Here is a 13,089-nt window from a genome sequence, read left to right as displayed (position 1 = left end):
TAATATCAATTAGTCATAATTTTTCCTCCTTTTGGTTTTGCCATGGCATTTCTTCAATCTGTCTATTCTGTGTCATAACTTGGAAGCAAAACAAGTCCCAAATTTCAGCTGTGCTAAAAGATGGCTCATTCAATTGCAAAACTTCAAAGCCTTTGTCCTCGATACAGCTTCTGTAAATTTGTCAGTCTTTTAAATGAATGCTCTTCAAAATTTACTTGGCTTCTTAAGTGTCATGACTGAGATTGAAATCTTATTCCATGTTTCTGCTCTACTTGGAATGGAACTCAAGCTCAATATTGTTTTGCTGCGCTAACCAGTTGAATGTTCGATTGGTGCTTCAATCTTCCTTTGATTTCAAATGCATTCCATCTTCTGGTGCTGTGGCTTAGTTGGTTAAAGTGCCTGTCTAGTAAACAGGAGATCCTGAGTTCGAATCTCAGCAGTGCCTTGTTTTCATAGCCTCACAAAGAAGCTTCCTATCTTAAAAATAGGTGTTTCACTTGCGACTGATAGTGAAATTGTGAGATTAAAAATCTCTTCTATCTAAGCGATATAAAGGAAGAAAGATGGCTTCAAGCATGACAATGTAAAACCAGTTGATTTAGTTTTGAAATGCCTCCTTTCTATGCATCTCTAATCCGTTTATCCAATGTATCTCACCTTTATGTCCTTTGGCTTAGTTGGTCAAAGAGCCTGTTTAGCAAACAGAAAATCTTGAATTTGAATGCCAGCAGTGCTATTCTTTCTTTATGTCAGTTTGGGGCTTCTTTACGCTCTAAGCAGGCTTTCTAATGTATCACACCTGTTTGTCCTTTGTCTTAGTTGGTCAAAGAGCCTGTTTAGTAAACAGAAAATCTTGAATTTGAATGCCAGCAGTCCTCTTCCTTCTTTATCTCAGTTTAGGGCTGTTTAACTCTCTAAGCAGGCTTTCTAATGTATCACACCTGTTTGTCCTTTGTCTTAGTTGGTCAAAGAGCCTATTTAGTAAATGGAAAATCTTGAATTTGAATGCCAGCAGTCCTTTTCCTTCTTTATCTCAGTTTAGGGCTGTTTAACTCTCTAAGCAGGCTTTTTAATGTTTCGCACCTGTTTGTCCTTTGGCTTAGTTGGTCAAAGAGCCTATTAAGTAAAAGGAAAATCTTGATTTTGAATGTCAGCAGTGCTTTCTATTCTTCATCTCATTTTGTGGGTTTTTACCCCCAAAAGAGGACTTTTACTCTTGTTTGTAATCAAATATTAATTTCCCACAGCCCTAATATAATGCAATTGAGAAAAAAAATTGTCTGCTGTTGAAACACTTTAAAAGGAATTAGAGGATATAATTTTCTTTACAGAATATAGGATGGCATCAAGCTTTACAAATTAAAACGAGTGGATTTACAGATCTGACTCTGCAAAGTTTGATAGCAGCACAGGAGTATTGTAAACTTTCATGCTTGAAGTGTCCACCGCTTGGGTTAAAAATGAAAACCAAACCATTCAACATGAAAGAAGAAGCAGATTAATCCAACGAGGATGGGATTCGAACCCATGCATGCAGAGCACAATGGATTAACAGTCCATCACCTTAACCACTCGTCCACCTCATCTACATAGCGCCCGTGCGTTTAGGTGGGAAGATGTTGAGAGGGTTTTTACCAGTCAGTGTTTTTTCACTGAAGATTGTATGTTGGCTTTTGTCAGAGTTGCCTTATCTCGTCAACTACAGTGCCTGTTGTTTGAAGTTAGCTTGGGGAAAACTCTATCAGAAATGAACCAGTGCTGAGGTTTTTAATATCAATTAGTCATAATTTTTCCTCCTTTTGGTTTTGCCATGGCATTTCTTCAATCTGTCTATTCTGTGTCATAACTTGGAAGCAAAACAAGTCCCAAATTTCAGCTGTGCTAAAAGATGGCTCATTCCATTGCAAAACTTCAAAGCCTTTGTCCTCGATACAGCTTCTGTAAATTTGTCAGTCTTTTAAATGAATGCTCTTCAAAATTTACTTGGCTTCTTAAGTGTTATGACTGAGATTGAAATCTTATTCCATGTTTCTGCTCTACGTGGAATGGAACTCAAGCTCAATATTATTTTGCTGCGCTAACCAGTTGAATGTTCGATTGGTGCTTCAATCTTCCTTTGATTTCAAGTGCATGGCATCTTCTGGTGCTGTGGCTTAGTTGGTTAAAGCGCCTGTCTAGTAAACAGGAGATCCTGAGTTCGAATCTCAGCAGTGCCTTGTTTTCATCTCCTCACAAAGAAGCTTCCTATCTTAAAAATAGGTGTTTCACTTGCGACTGATAGTGCAATTGTGAGATTAAAAATCTCTTCTACCTAAGAGATATAAAGGAAGAAAGATAGCTTCAAGCATGACAATGTAAAACCAGTTGATTTAGTTTTGAAATGCATCCTTTCTATGCATCTCTAATCCGTTTATCCAATGTATCTCACCTTTATGTCCTTTGGCTTAGTTGGTCAAAGAGCCTGTTTAGTAAACAGAAAATCTTGAATTTGAATGCCAGCTATTCTTTCTTTATGTCAGTTTGGGGCTTCTTAACTCTCTAAGCAGGCTTTCTAATGTATCACACCTATTTGTCCTTTGTCTTAGTTGGTCAAAGAGCCTGTTTAGTAAACAGAAAATCTTGAATTTGAATGCCAGCAGTGCTATTCTTTCTTTATGTCAGTTTGGGGCTTCTTAACTCTCTAAGCAGGCTTTCTAATGTATCACACCTGTTTGTCCTTTGTCTTAGTTGGTCAAAGAGCCTGTTTAGTAAACAGAAAATCTTGAATTTGAATGCCAGCAGTCCTCTTCCTTCTTTATCTCAGTTTAGGGCTGTTTAACTCTCTAAGCAGGCTTTTTAATGTTTCGCATCTGTTTGTCCTTTGGCTTAGTTGGTCAAAGAGCCTATTTAGTAAAAGGAAAATCTTGATTTTGAATGTCAGCAGTACTTTCTATTCTTCATCTCATTTTGTGGGTTTTTACCCCAAAAAGAGGACTTTTACTCTTGTTTGTCATCAAATATTAATTTCCCACAGCCCTAATATAGTGCAATTGAGAAAAAAAAATTCTCTGCTGTTGAAACACTTTAAAAGGAATTAGAGGATATAATTTTCTTTACAGAATATAGGATGGCATCAAGCTTTACAAATTAAAACGAGTGGATTTACAGATCTGACTCTGCAAAGTTTGATAGCAGCACAGGAGTATTGTAAACTTTCATGCTTGAAGTGTCCACCGCTTGGGTTAAAAATGAAAACCAAACCATTCAACACGAAAGAAGAAGCAGATTAATCCGACGAGGATGGGATTCGAACCCATGCATGCAGAGCACAATGGATTAGCAGTCCATCGCCTTAACCACTCGGCCACCTCTTCTACATAGCACTTGTGCGTTTAGGTGGGAAGATGTTGAGAGGGTTTTTACCAGTCAGTGTTTTTTCACTGAAGATTGTATGTTGGCTTTTGTCAGAGTTGCCTTATCTCGTCAACTACAGTGCCTGTTGTTTGAAGTTAGCTTGGGGAAAACTCTATCAGAAATGAACCAGTGCTGAGGTTTTTAATATCAATTAGTCATAATTTTTCCTCCTTTTGGTTTTGCCATGGCATTTCTTCAATCTGTCTATTCTGTGTCATAACTTGGAAGCAAAACAAGTCCCAAATTTCAGCTGTGCTAAAAGATGGCTCATTCAATTGCAAAACTTCAAAGCCTTTGTCCTCGATACAGCTTCTGTAAATTTGTCAGTCTTTTAAATGAATGCTCTTCAAAATTTACTTGGCTTCTTAAGTGTTATGACTGAGATTGAAATCTTATTCCATGTTTCTGCTCTACGTGGAATGGAACTCAAGCTCAATATTGTTTTGCTGCGCTAACCAGTTGAATGTTCGATTGGTGCTTCAATCTTCCTTTGATTTCAAGTGCATGCCATCTTCTGGTGCTGTGGCTTAGTTGGTTAAAGCGCCTGTCTAGTAAACAGGAGATCCTGAGTTCGAATCTCAGCAGTGCCTTGTTTTCATCTCCTCACAAAGAAGCTTCCTATCTTAAAAATAGGTGTTTCACTTGTGACTGATAGTGCAATTGTGAGATTAAAAATCTCTTCTACCTAAGAGATATAAAGGAAGAAAGATGGCTTCAAGCATGACAATGTAAAACCAGTTGATTTAGTTTTGAAATGCCTCCTTTCTATGCATCGCTAATCCGTTTATCCAATGTATCTCACCTTTATGTCCTTTGGCTTAGTTGGTCAAAGAGCCTGTTTAGCAAACAGAAAATCTTGAATTTGAATGCCAGCAGTGCTATTCTTTCTTTATGTCAGTTTGGGGCTTCTTAACTCTCTAAGCAGGCTTTCTAATGTATCACACCTATTTGTCCTTTGTCTTAGTTGGTCAAAGAGCCTGTTTAGTAAACAGAAAATCTTGAATTTGAATGCCAGCAGTCCTCTTCCTTCTTTATCTCAGTTTAGGGCTGTTTAACTCTCTAAGCAGGCTTTCTAATGTATCACACCTGTTTGTCCTTTGTCTTACTTGGTCAAAGAGCCTATTTAGTAAATGGAAAATCTTGAATTTGAATGCCAGCAGTCCTTTTCCTTCTTTATCTCAGTTTAGGGCTGTTTAACTCTCTAAGCAGGCTTTTTAATGTTTCGCACCTGTTTGTCCTTTGGCTTAGTTGGTCAAAGAGCCTATTTAGTAAAAGGAAAATCTTGATTTTGAATGTCAGCAGTACTTTCTATTCTTCATCTCATTTTGTGGGTTTTTACCCCAAAAAGAGGACTTTTACTCTTGTTTGTCATCAAATATTAATTTCCCACAGCCCTAATATAGTGCAATTGAGAAAAAAAATTGTCTGCTGTTGAAACACTTTAAAAGGAATTAGAGGATATAATTTTCTTTACATAATATAGGATGGCATCAAGCTTTACAAATTAAAACGAGTGGATTTACAGATCTGACTCTGCAAAGTTTGATAGCAGCACAGGAGTATTGTAAACTTTCATGCTTGAAGTGTCCACCGCTTGGGTTAAAAATGAAAACCAAACCATTCAACATGAAAGAAGAAGCAGATTAATCCAACGAGGATGGGATTCGAACCCATGCATGCAGAGCACAATGGATTAGCAGTCCATCACCTTAACCACTCGTCCACCTCGTCTACATAGCGCCCGTGCGTTTAGGTGGGAAGATGTTGAGAGGGTTTTTACCAGTCAGTGTTTTTTCACTGAAGATTGTATGTTGGCTTTTGTCAGAGTTGCCTTATCTCGTCAACTACAGTGCCTGTTGTTTGAAGTTAGCTTGGGGAAAACTCTATCAGAAATGAACCAGTGCTGAGGTTTTTAATATCAATTAGTCATAATTTTTCCTCCTTTTGGTTTTGCCATGGCATTTCTTCAATCTGTCTATTCTGTGTCATAACCTGGAAGCAAAACAAGTCCCAAATTTCAGCTGTGCTAAAAGATGGCTCATTCAATTGCAAAACTTCAAAGCCTTTGTCCTCGATACAGCTTCTGTAAATTTGTCAGTCTTTTAAATGAATCCTCTTCAAAATTGAGATTGAAATGTTATTCCATGTTTCTGCTCTACGTGGAATAGAACTCAAGCTCAATATTGTTTTGCTGCGCTAACCAGTTGAATGTTCGATTGGTGCTTCAATCTTCCTTGGATTTCAAATGCATGCCATCTTCTGGTGCTGTGGATTAGTTGGTTAAAGCGCCTGTCTAGTAAACAGGAGATCCTGAGTTCGATTCTCAGCAGTGCCTTGTTTTCATCTCCTCACAAAGAAGCTTCCTATCTTAAAAATAGGTGTTTCACTTGCCACTGATAGTGCAATTGTGAGATTAAAAATCTCTTCTATGTAAGAGATATAAAGGAAGAAAGATGGCTGCAAGCATGACAATGTAAAACCAGTTAATTTAGTTTTGAAATGCCTCCTTTCTATGCATCTCTAATCCGTTTATCCAATGTATCTCACCTTTATGTCCTTTGGCTTAGTTGGTCAAAGAGCCTGTTTAGTAAACAGAAAATCTTGAATTTGAATGCCAGCAGTGCTATTCTTTCTTTATGTCAGTTTGGGGCTTCTTAACTCTCTAAGCAGGCTTTCTAATGTATCACACCTGTTTGTCCTTTGTCTTAGTTGGTCAAAGAGCCTGTTTAGTAAACAGAAAATCTTGAATTTGAATGCCAGCAGTCCTCTTCCTTCTTTATCTCAGTTTAGGGCTGTTTAACTCTCTAAGCAGGCTTTCTAATGTATCACACCTGTTTGTCCTTTGTCTTAGTTGGTCAAAGAGCCTATTTAGTAAATGGAAAATCTTGAATTTGAATGCCAGCAGTCCTTTTCCTTCTTTATCTCAGTTTAGGGCTGTTTAACTCTCTAAGCAGGCTTTTTAATGTTTCGCACCTGTTTGTCCTTTGGCTTATTGGTCAAAGAGCCTATTTAGTAAAAGGAAAATCTTGATTTTGAATGTCAGCAGTGCTTTCTATTCTTCATCTCATTTTGTGGGTTTTTACCCCCAAAAGAGGACTTTTACACTTGTTTGTAATCAAATATTAATTTCCCACAGCCCTAATATAATGCAATTGAGAAAAAAAATTGTCTGCTGTTGAAACACTTTAAAAGGAATTAGAGGATATAATTTTCTTTACAGAATATAGTATGGCATCAAGCTTTACAAATTAAAACGAGTGGATTTACAGATCTGACTCTGCAAAGTTTGATAGCAGCACAGGAGTATTGTAAACTTTCATGCTTGAAGGGTTCCACTGCTTGGGTTAAAAATGAAAACCAAACCATTCAACATGAAAGAAGAAGCAGATTAATCCGACGAGGATGGGATTCGAACCCATGCATGCAGAGCACAATGGATTAGCAGTCCATCCCCTTAACCACTCGGCCACCTCGTCTACATAGCTCCTGTGCGTTTAGGTGGGAAGATGTTGAGAGGGTTTTTACCAGTCAGTGTTTTTTCACTGAAGATTGTATGTTGGCTTTTGTCAGAGTTGCCTTATCTCATCAACTACAGTGCCTGTTGTTTGAAGTTAGCTTGGGGAAAACTCTATCAGAAATGAACCAGTGCTGAGGTTTTTAATATCAATTAGTCAAAATTTTTCCTCCTTTTGGTTTTGCCATGGCATTTCTTCAATCTGTCTATTCTGTGTCATAACTTGGAAGCAAAACAAGTCCCAAATTTCAGCTGTGCTAAAAGATGGCTCATTCAATTGCAAAACTTCAAAGCCTTTGTCCTCGATACAGCTTCTGTAAATTTGTCAGTCTTTTAAATGAATGCTCTTCAAAATTTACTTGGCTTCTTAAGTGTTATGACTGAGATTGAAATCTTATTCCATGTTTCTGCTCTACGTGGAATGGAACTCAAGCTCAATATTATTTTGCTGCGCTAACCAGTTGAATGTTCGATTGGTGCTTCAATCTTCCTTTGATTTCAAGTGCATGCCATCTTCTCATACTGTGGCTTAGTTGGTTAAAGCGCATGTCTAGTAAACAGGAGATCCGGAGTTCGAATCTCAGCAGTGCCTTGTTTTCATCTCCTCACAAAGAAGCTTCCTGTCTTAAAAATAGGTGTTTCACTTGCGACTGATAGTGCAATTGTGAGATTAAAAATCTCTTCTACCTAAGAGATATAAAGGAAGAAAGATGGCTTCAAGCATGACAATGTAAAACCAGTTGATTTAGTTTTGAAATGCATCCTTTCTATGCATCTCTAATCCGTTTATCCAATGTATCTCACCTTTATGTCCTTTGGCTTAGTTGGTCAAAGAGCCTGTTTAGTAAACAGAAAATCTTGAATTTGAATGCCAGCTATTCTTTCTTTATGTCAGTTTGGGGCTTCTTAACTCTCTAAGCAGGCTTTCTAATGTATCACACCTATTTGTCCTTTGTCTTAGTTGGTCAAAGAGCCTGTTTAGTAAACAGAAAATCTTGAATTTGAATGCCAGCAGTGCTATTCTTTCTTTATGTCAGTTTGGGGCTTCTTAACTCTCTAAGCAGGCTTTCTAATGTATCACACCTGTTTGTCCTTTGTCTTAGTTGGTCAAAGAGCCTGTTTAGTAAACAGAAAATCTTGAATTTGAATGCCAGCAGTCCTCTTCCTTCTTTATCTCAGTTTAGGGCTGTTTAACTCTCTAAGCAGGCTTTCTAATGTATCACACCTGTTTGTCCTTTGTCTTAGTTGGTCAAAGAGCCTATTTAGTAAATGGAAAATCTTGAATTTGAATGCCAGCAGTCTTTTTCCTTCTTTATCTCAGTTTAGGGCTGTTTAACTCTCTAAGCAGGCTTTTTAATGTTTCGCACCTGTTTGTCCTTTGGCTTAGTTGGTCAAAGAGCCTATTTAGTAAAAGGAAAATCTTGATTTTGAATGTCAGCAGTGCTTTCTATTCTTCATCTCATTTTGTGGGTTTTTACCCCAAAAAGAGGACTTTTACTCTTGTTTGTCATCAAATATTAATTTCCCACAGCCCTAATATAGTGCAATTGAGAAAAAAAATTGTCTGCTGCTGAAACACTTTAAAAGGAATTAGAGGATATAATTTTCTTTACAGAATATAGGATGGCATCAAGCTTTACAAATTAAAACCAGTGGATTTACAGATCTGACTCTGCAAAGTTTGATAGCAGCACAGGAGTATTGTAAACTTTCATGCTTGAAGTGTCCACCGCTTGGGTTAAAAATGAAAACCAAACCATTCAACACGATAGAAGAAGCAGATTAATCCGACGAGGATGGAATTCGAACCCATGCATGCAGAGCACAATGGATTAGCAGTCCATCGCCTTAACCACTCGGCCACTTCTTCTACATAGCACCTGTGCGTTTAGGTGGGAAGATGTTGAGAGGGTTTTTACCAGTCAGTGTTTTTTCACTGAAGATTGGATGTTGGCTTTTGTCAGAGTTGCCTTATCTCGTCAACTACAGTGCCTGTTGTTTGAAGTTAGCTTGAGGAAAATTCTATCAGAAATGAACCAGTGCTGAGGTTTTTAATATCAATTAGTCATAATTTTTCCTCCTTTTGGTTTTGCCATGGCATTTCTTCAATCTGTCTATTCTGTGTCATAACCTGGAAGCAAAACAAGTCCCAAATTTCAGCTGTGCTAAAAGATGGCTCATTCAATTGCAAAACTTCAAAGCCTTTGTCCTCGATACAGCTTCTGTAAATTTGTCAGTCTTTTAAATGAATCCTCTTCAAAATTTACTTGGCTTCTTAAGTGTTATGACTGAGATTGAAATGTTATTCCATGTTTCTGCTCTACGTGGAATGGAACACAAGCTCAATATTGTTTTGCTGCGCTAACCAGTTGAATGTTCGATTGGTGCTTCAATCTTCCTTGGATTTCAAATGCATGCCATCTTCTGGTGCTGTGGCTTAATTGGTTAAAGCGCCTGTCTAGTAAACAGGAGATCCTGAGTTCGATTCTCAGCAGTGCCTTGTTTTCATCTCCTCACAAAGAAGCTTCCTATCTTAAAAATAGGTGTTTCACTTGCCAATGATAGTGCAATTGTGAGATTAAAAATCTCTTCTATCTAAGAGATATAAAGGAAGAAAGATGGCTGCAAGCATGACAATGTAAAACCAGTTGATTTAGTTTTGAAATGCCTCCTTTCTATGCATCTCTAATCCTTTTATCCAATGTATCTCACCTTTATGTCCTTTGGCTTAGTTGGTCAAAGAGCCTGTTTAGTAAACAGAAAATCTTGAATTTGAATGCCAGCAGTGCTATTCTTTCTTTATGTCAGTTTGGGGCTTCTTAACTCTCTAAGCAGGCTTTCTAATGTATCACACCTGTTTGTCCTTTGTCTTAGTTGGTCAAAGAGCCTGTTTAGTAAACAGAAAATCTTGAATTTGAATGCCAGCAGTCCTCTTCCTTCTTTATCTCAGTTTAGGGCTGTTTAACTCTCTAAGCAGGCTTTCTAATGTATCACACCTGTTTGTCCTTTGTCTTAGTTGGTCAAAGAGCCTATTTAGTAAATGGAAAATCTTGAATTTGAATGCCAGCAGTCCTTTTCCTTCTTTATCTCAGTTTAGGGCTGTTTAACTCTCTAAGCAGGCTTTTTAATGTTTCGCACCTGTTTGTCCTTTGGCTTATTGGTCAAAGAGCCTATTTAGTAAAAGGAAAATCTTGATTTTGAATGTCAGCAGTGCTTTCTATTCTTCATCTCATTTTGTGGGTTTTTACCCCCAAAAGAGGACTTTTACTCTTGTTTGTAATCAAATATTAATTTCCCACAGCCCTAATATAATGCAATTGAGAAAAAAAATTGTCTGCTGTTGAAACACTTTAAAAGGAATTAGAGGATATAATTTTCTTTACAGAATATAGTATGGCATCAAGCTTTACAAATTAAAACGAGTGGATTTACAGATCTGACTCTGCAAAGTTTGATAGCAGCACAGGAGTATTGTAAACTTTCATGCTTGAAGGGTTCCACTGCTTGGGTTAAAAATGAAAACCAAACCATTCAACATGAAAGAAGAAGCAGATTAATCCGACGAGGATGGGATTCCAACCCATGCATGCAGCGCACAATGGATTAGCAGTACATCCCCTTAACCACTCGGCCACCTCGTCTACATAGCTCCCGTGCGTTTAGGTGGGAAGATGTTGAGAGGGTTTTTACCAGTCAGTGTTTTTTCACTGAAGATTGGATGTTGGCTTTTGTCAGAGTTGCCTTATCTCGTCAACTACAGTGCCTGTTGTTTGAAGTTAGCTTGGGGAAAACTCTATCAGAAATGAACCAGTGCTGAGGTTTTTAATATCAATTAGTCATAATTTTTCCTCCTTTTGGTTTTGCCATGGCATTTCTTCAATCTGTCTATTCTGTGTCATAACTTGGAAGCAAAACAAGTCCCAAATTTCAGCTGTGCTAAAAGATGGCTCATTCAATTGCAAAACTTCAAAGCCTTTGTCCTCGATACAGCTTCTGTAAATTTGTCAGTCTTTTAAATGAATGCTCTTCAAAATTTACTTGGCTTCTTAAGTGTCATGACTGAGATTGAAATCTTATTCCATGTTTCTGCTCTACTTGGAATGGAACTCAAGCTCAATATTGTTTTGCTGCGCTAACCAGTTGAATGTTCGATTGGTGCTTCAATCTTCCTTTGATTTCAAATGCATTCCATCTTCTGGTGCTGTGGCTTAGTTGGTTAAAGTGCCTGTCTAGTAAACAGGAGATCCTGAGTTCGAATCTCAGCAGTGCCTTGTTTTCATAGCCTCACAAAGAAGCTTCCTATCTTAAAAATAGGTGTTTCACTTGCGACTGATAGTGAAATTGTGAGATTAAAAATCTCTTCTATCTAAGCGATATAAAGGAAGAAAGATGGCTTCAAGCATGACAATGTAAAACCAGTTGATTTAGTTTTGAAATGCCTCCTTTCTATGCATCTCTAATCCGTTTATCCAATGTATCTCACCTTTATGTCCTTTGGCTTAGTTGGTCAAAGAGCCTGTTTAGCAAACAGAAAATCTTGAATTTGAATGCCAGCAGTGCTATTCTTTCTTTATGTCAGTTTGGGGCTTCTTTACGCTCTAAGCAGGCTTTCTAATGTATCACACCTGTTTGTCCTTTGTCTTAGTTGGTCAAAGAGCCTGTTTAGTAAACAGAAAATCTTGAATTTGAATGCCAGCAGTCCTCTTCCTTCTTTATCTCAGTTTAGGGCTGTTTAACTCTCTAAGCAGGCTTTCTAATGTATCACACCTGTTTGTCCTTTGTCTTAGTTGGTCAAAGAGCCTATTTAGTAAATGGAAAATCTTGAATTTGAATGCCAGCAGTCCTTTTCCTTCTTTATCTCAGTTTAGGGCTGTTTAACTCTCTAAGCAGGCTTTTTAATGTTTCGCACCTGTTTGTCCTTTGGCTTAGTTGGTCAAAGAGCCTATTAAGTAAAAGGAAAATCTTGATTTTGAATGTCAGCAGTGCTTTCTATTCTTCATCTCATTTTGTGGGTTTTTACCCCCAAAAGAGGACTTTTACTCTTGTTTGTAATCAAATATTAATTTCCCACAGCCCTAATATAATGCAATTGAGAAAAAAAATTGTCTGCTGTTGAAACACTTTAAAAGGAATTAGAGGATATAATTTTCTTTACAGAATATAGGATGGCATCAAGCTTTACAAATTAAAACGAGTGGATTTACAGATCTGACTCTGCAAAGTTTGATAGCAGCACAGGAGTATTGTAAACTTTCATGCTTGAAGTGTCCACCGCTTGGGTTAAAAATGAAAACCAAACCATTCAACATGAAAGAAGAAGCAGATTAATCCAACGAGGATGGGATTCGAACCCATGCATGCAGAGCACAATGGATTAACAGTCCATCACCTTAACCACTCGTCCACCTCATCTACATAGCGCCCGTGCGTTTAGGTGGGAAGATGTTGAGAGGGTTTTTACCAGTCAGTGTTTTTTCACTGAAGATTGTATGTTGGCTTTTGTCAGAGTTGCCTTATCTCGTCAACTACAGTGCCTGTTGTTTGAAGTTAGCTTGGGGAAAACTCTATCAGAAATGAACCAGTGCTGAGGTTTTTAATATCAATTAGTCATAATTTTTCCTCCTTTTGGTTTTGCCATGGCATTTCTTCAATCTGTCTATTCTGTGTCATAACTTGGAAGCAAAACAAGTCCCAAATTTCAGCTGTGCTAAAAGATGGCTCATTCAATTGCAAAACTTCAAAGCCTTTGTCCTCGATACAGCTTCTGTAAATTTGTCAGTCTTTTAAATGAATGCTCTTCAAAATTTACTTGGCTTCTTAAGTGTTATGACTGAGATTGAAATCTTATTCCATGTTTCTGCTCTACGTGGAATGGAACTCAAGCTCAATATTATTTTGCTGCGCTAACCAGTTGAATGTTCGATTGGTGCTTCAATCTTCCTTTGATTTCAAGTGCATGGCATCTTCTGGTGCTGTGGCTTAGTTGGTTAAAGCGCCTGTCTAGTAAACAGGAGATCCTGAGTTCGAATCTCAGCAGTGCCTTGTTTTCACAAAGAAGCTTCCTATCTTAAAAATAGGTGTTTCACTTGCGACTGATAGTGCAATTGTGAGATTAAAAATCTCTTCTACCTAAGAGATATAAAGGAAGAAAGATAGCTTCAAGCATGACAATGTAAAAC

At 37.7% G+C, this 13,089-nt stretch overlaps 3 non-coding genes across 3 annotated transcripts; all 3 read left to right on the top strand.

Annotated features, from left to right (window-relative positions):
• Positions 1-2,145: 2,145 nt before the first annotated feature.
• Positions 2,146-2,219, top strand: TRNAT-AGU (transfer RNA threonine (anticodon AGU)). The gene has a single exon. It is a non-coding gene; the product is annotated as a tRNA-Thr (tRNA).
• Positions 2,220-3,912: 1,693 nt separating this feature from the next.
• TRNAT-AGU (transfer RNA threonine (anticodon AGU)) lies at positions 3,913-3,986 on the top strand. The gene has a single exon. It is a non-coding gene; the product is annotated as a tRNA-Thr (tRNA).
• An 8,892-nt stretch (positions 3,987-12,878) lies between these two features.
• On the top strand, positions 12,879-12,952 carry TRNAT-AGU (transfer RNA threonine (anticodon AGU)). Its single transcript has one exon. It is a non-coding gene; the product is annotated as a tRNA-Thr (tRNA).
• Positions 12,953-13,089: the final 137 nt, after the last annotated feature.

The sequence above is a fragment of the Dendrobates tinctorius genome, unplaced genomic scaffold, assembly GCF_039654945.1.
Source record: "Dendrobates tinctorius isolate UK_male_01 unplaced genomic scaffold, ASM3965494v1 ptg000254l, whole genome shotgun sequence".
In the NCBI taxonomy this organism is placed as follows: Eukaryota; Metazoa; Chordata; class Amphibia; order Anura; family Dendrobatidae; genus Dendrobates; species Dendrobates tinctorius.
Note: the sequence above shows the minus strand (reverse complement) of the source record. Positions and strands in the feature narration are given on the sequence as shown.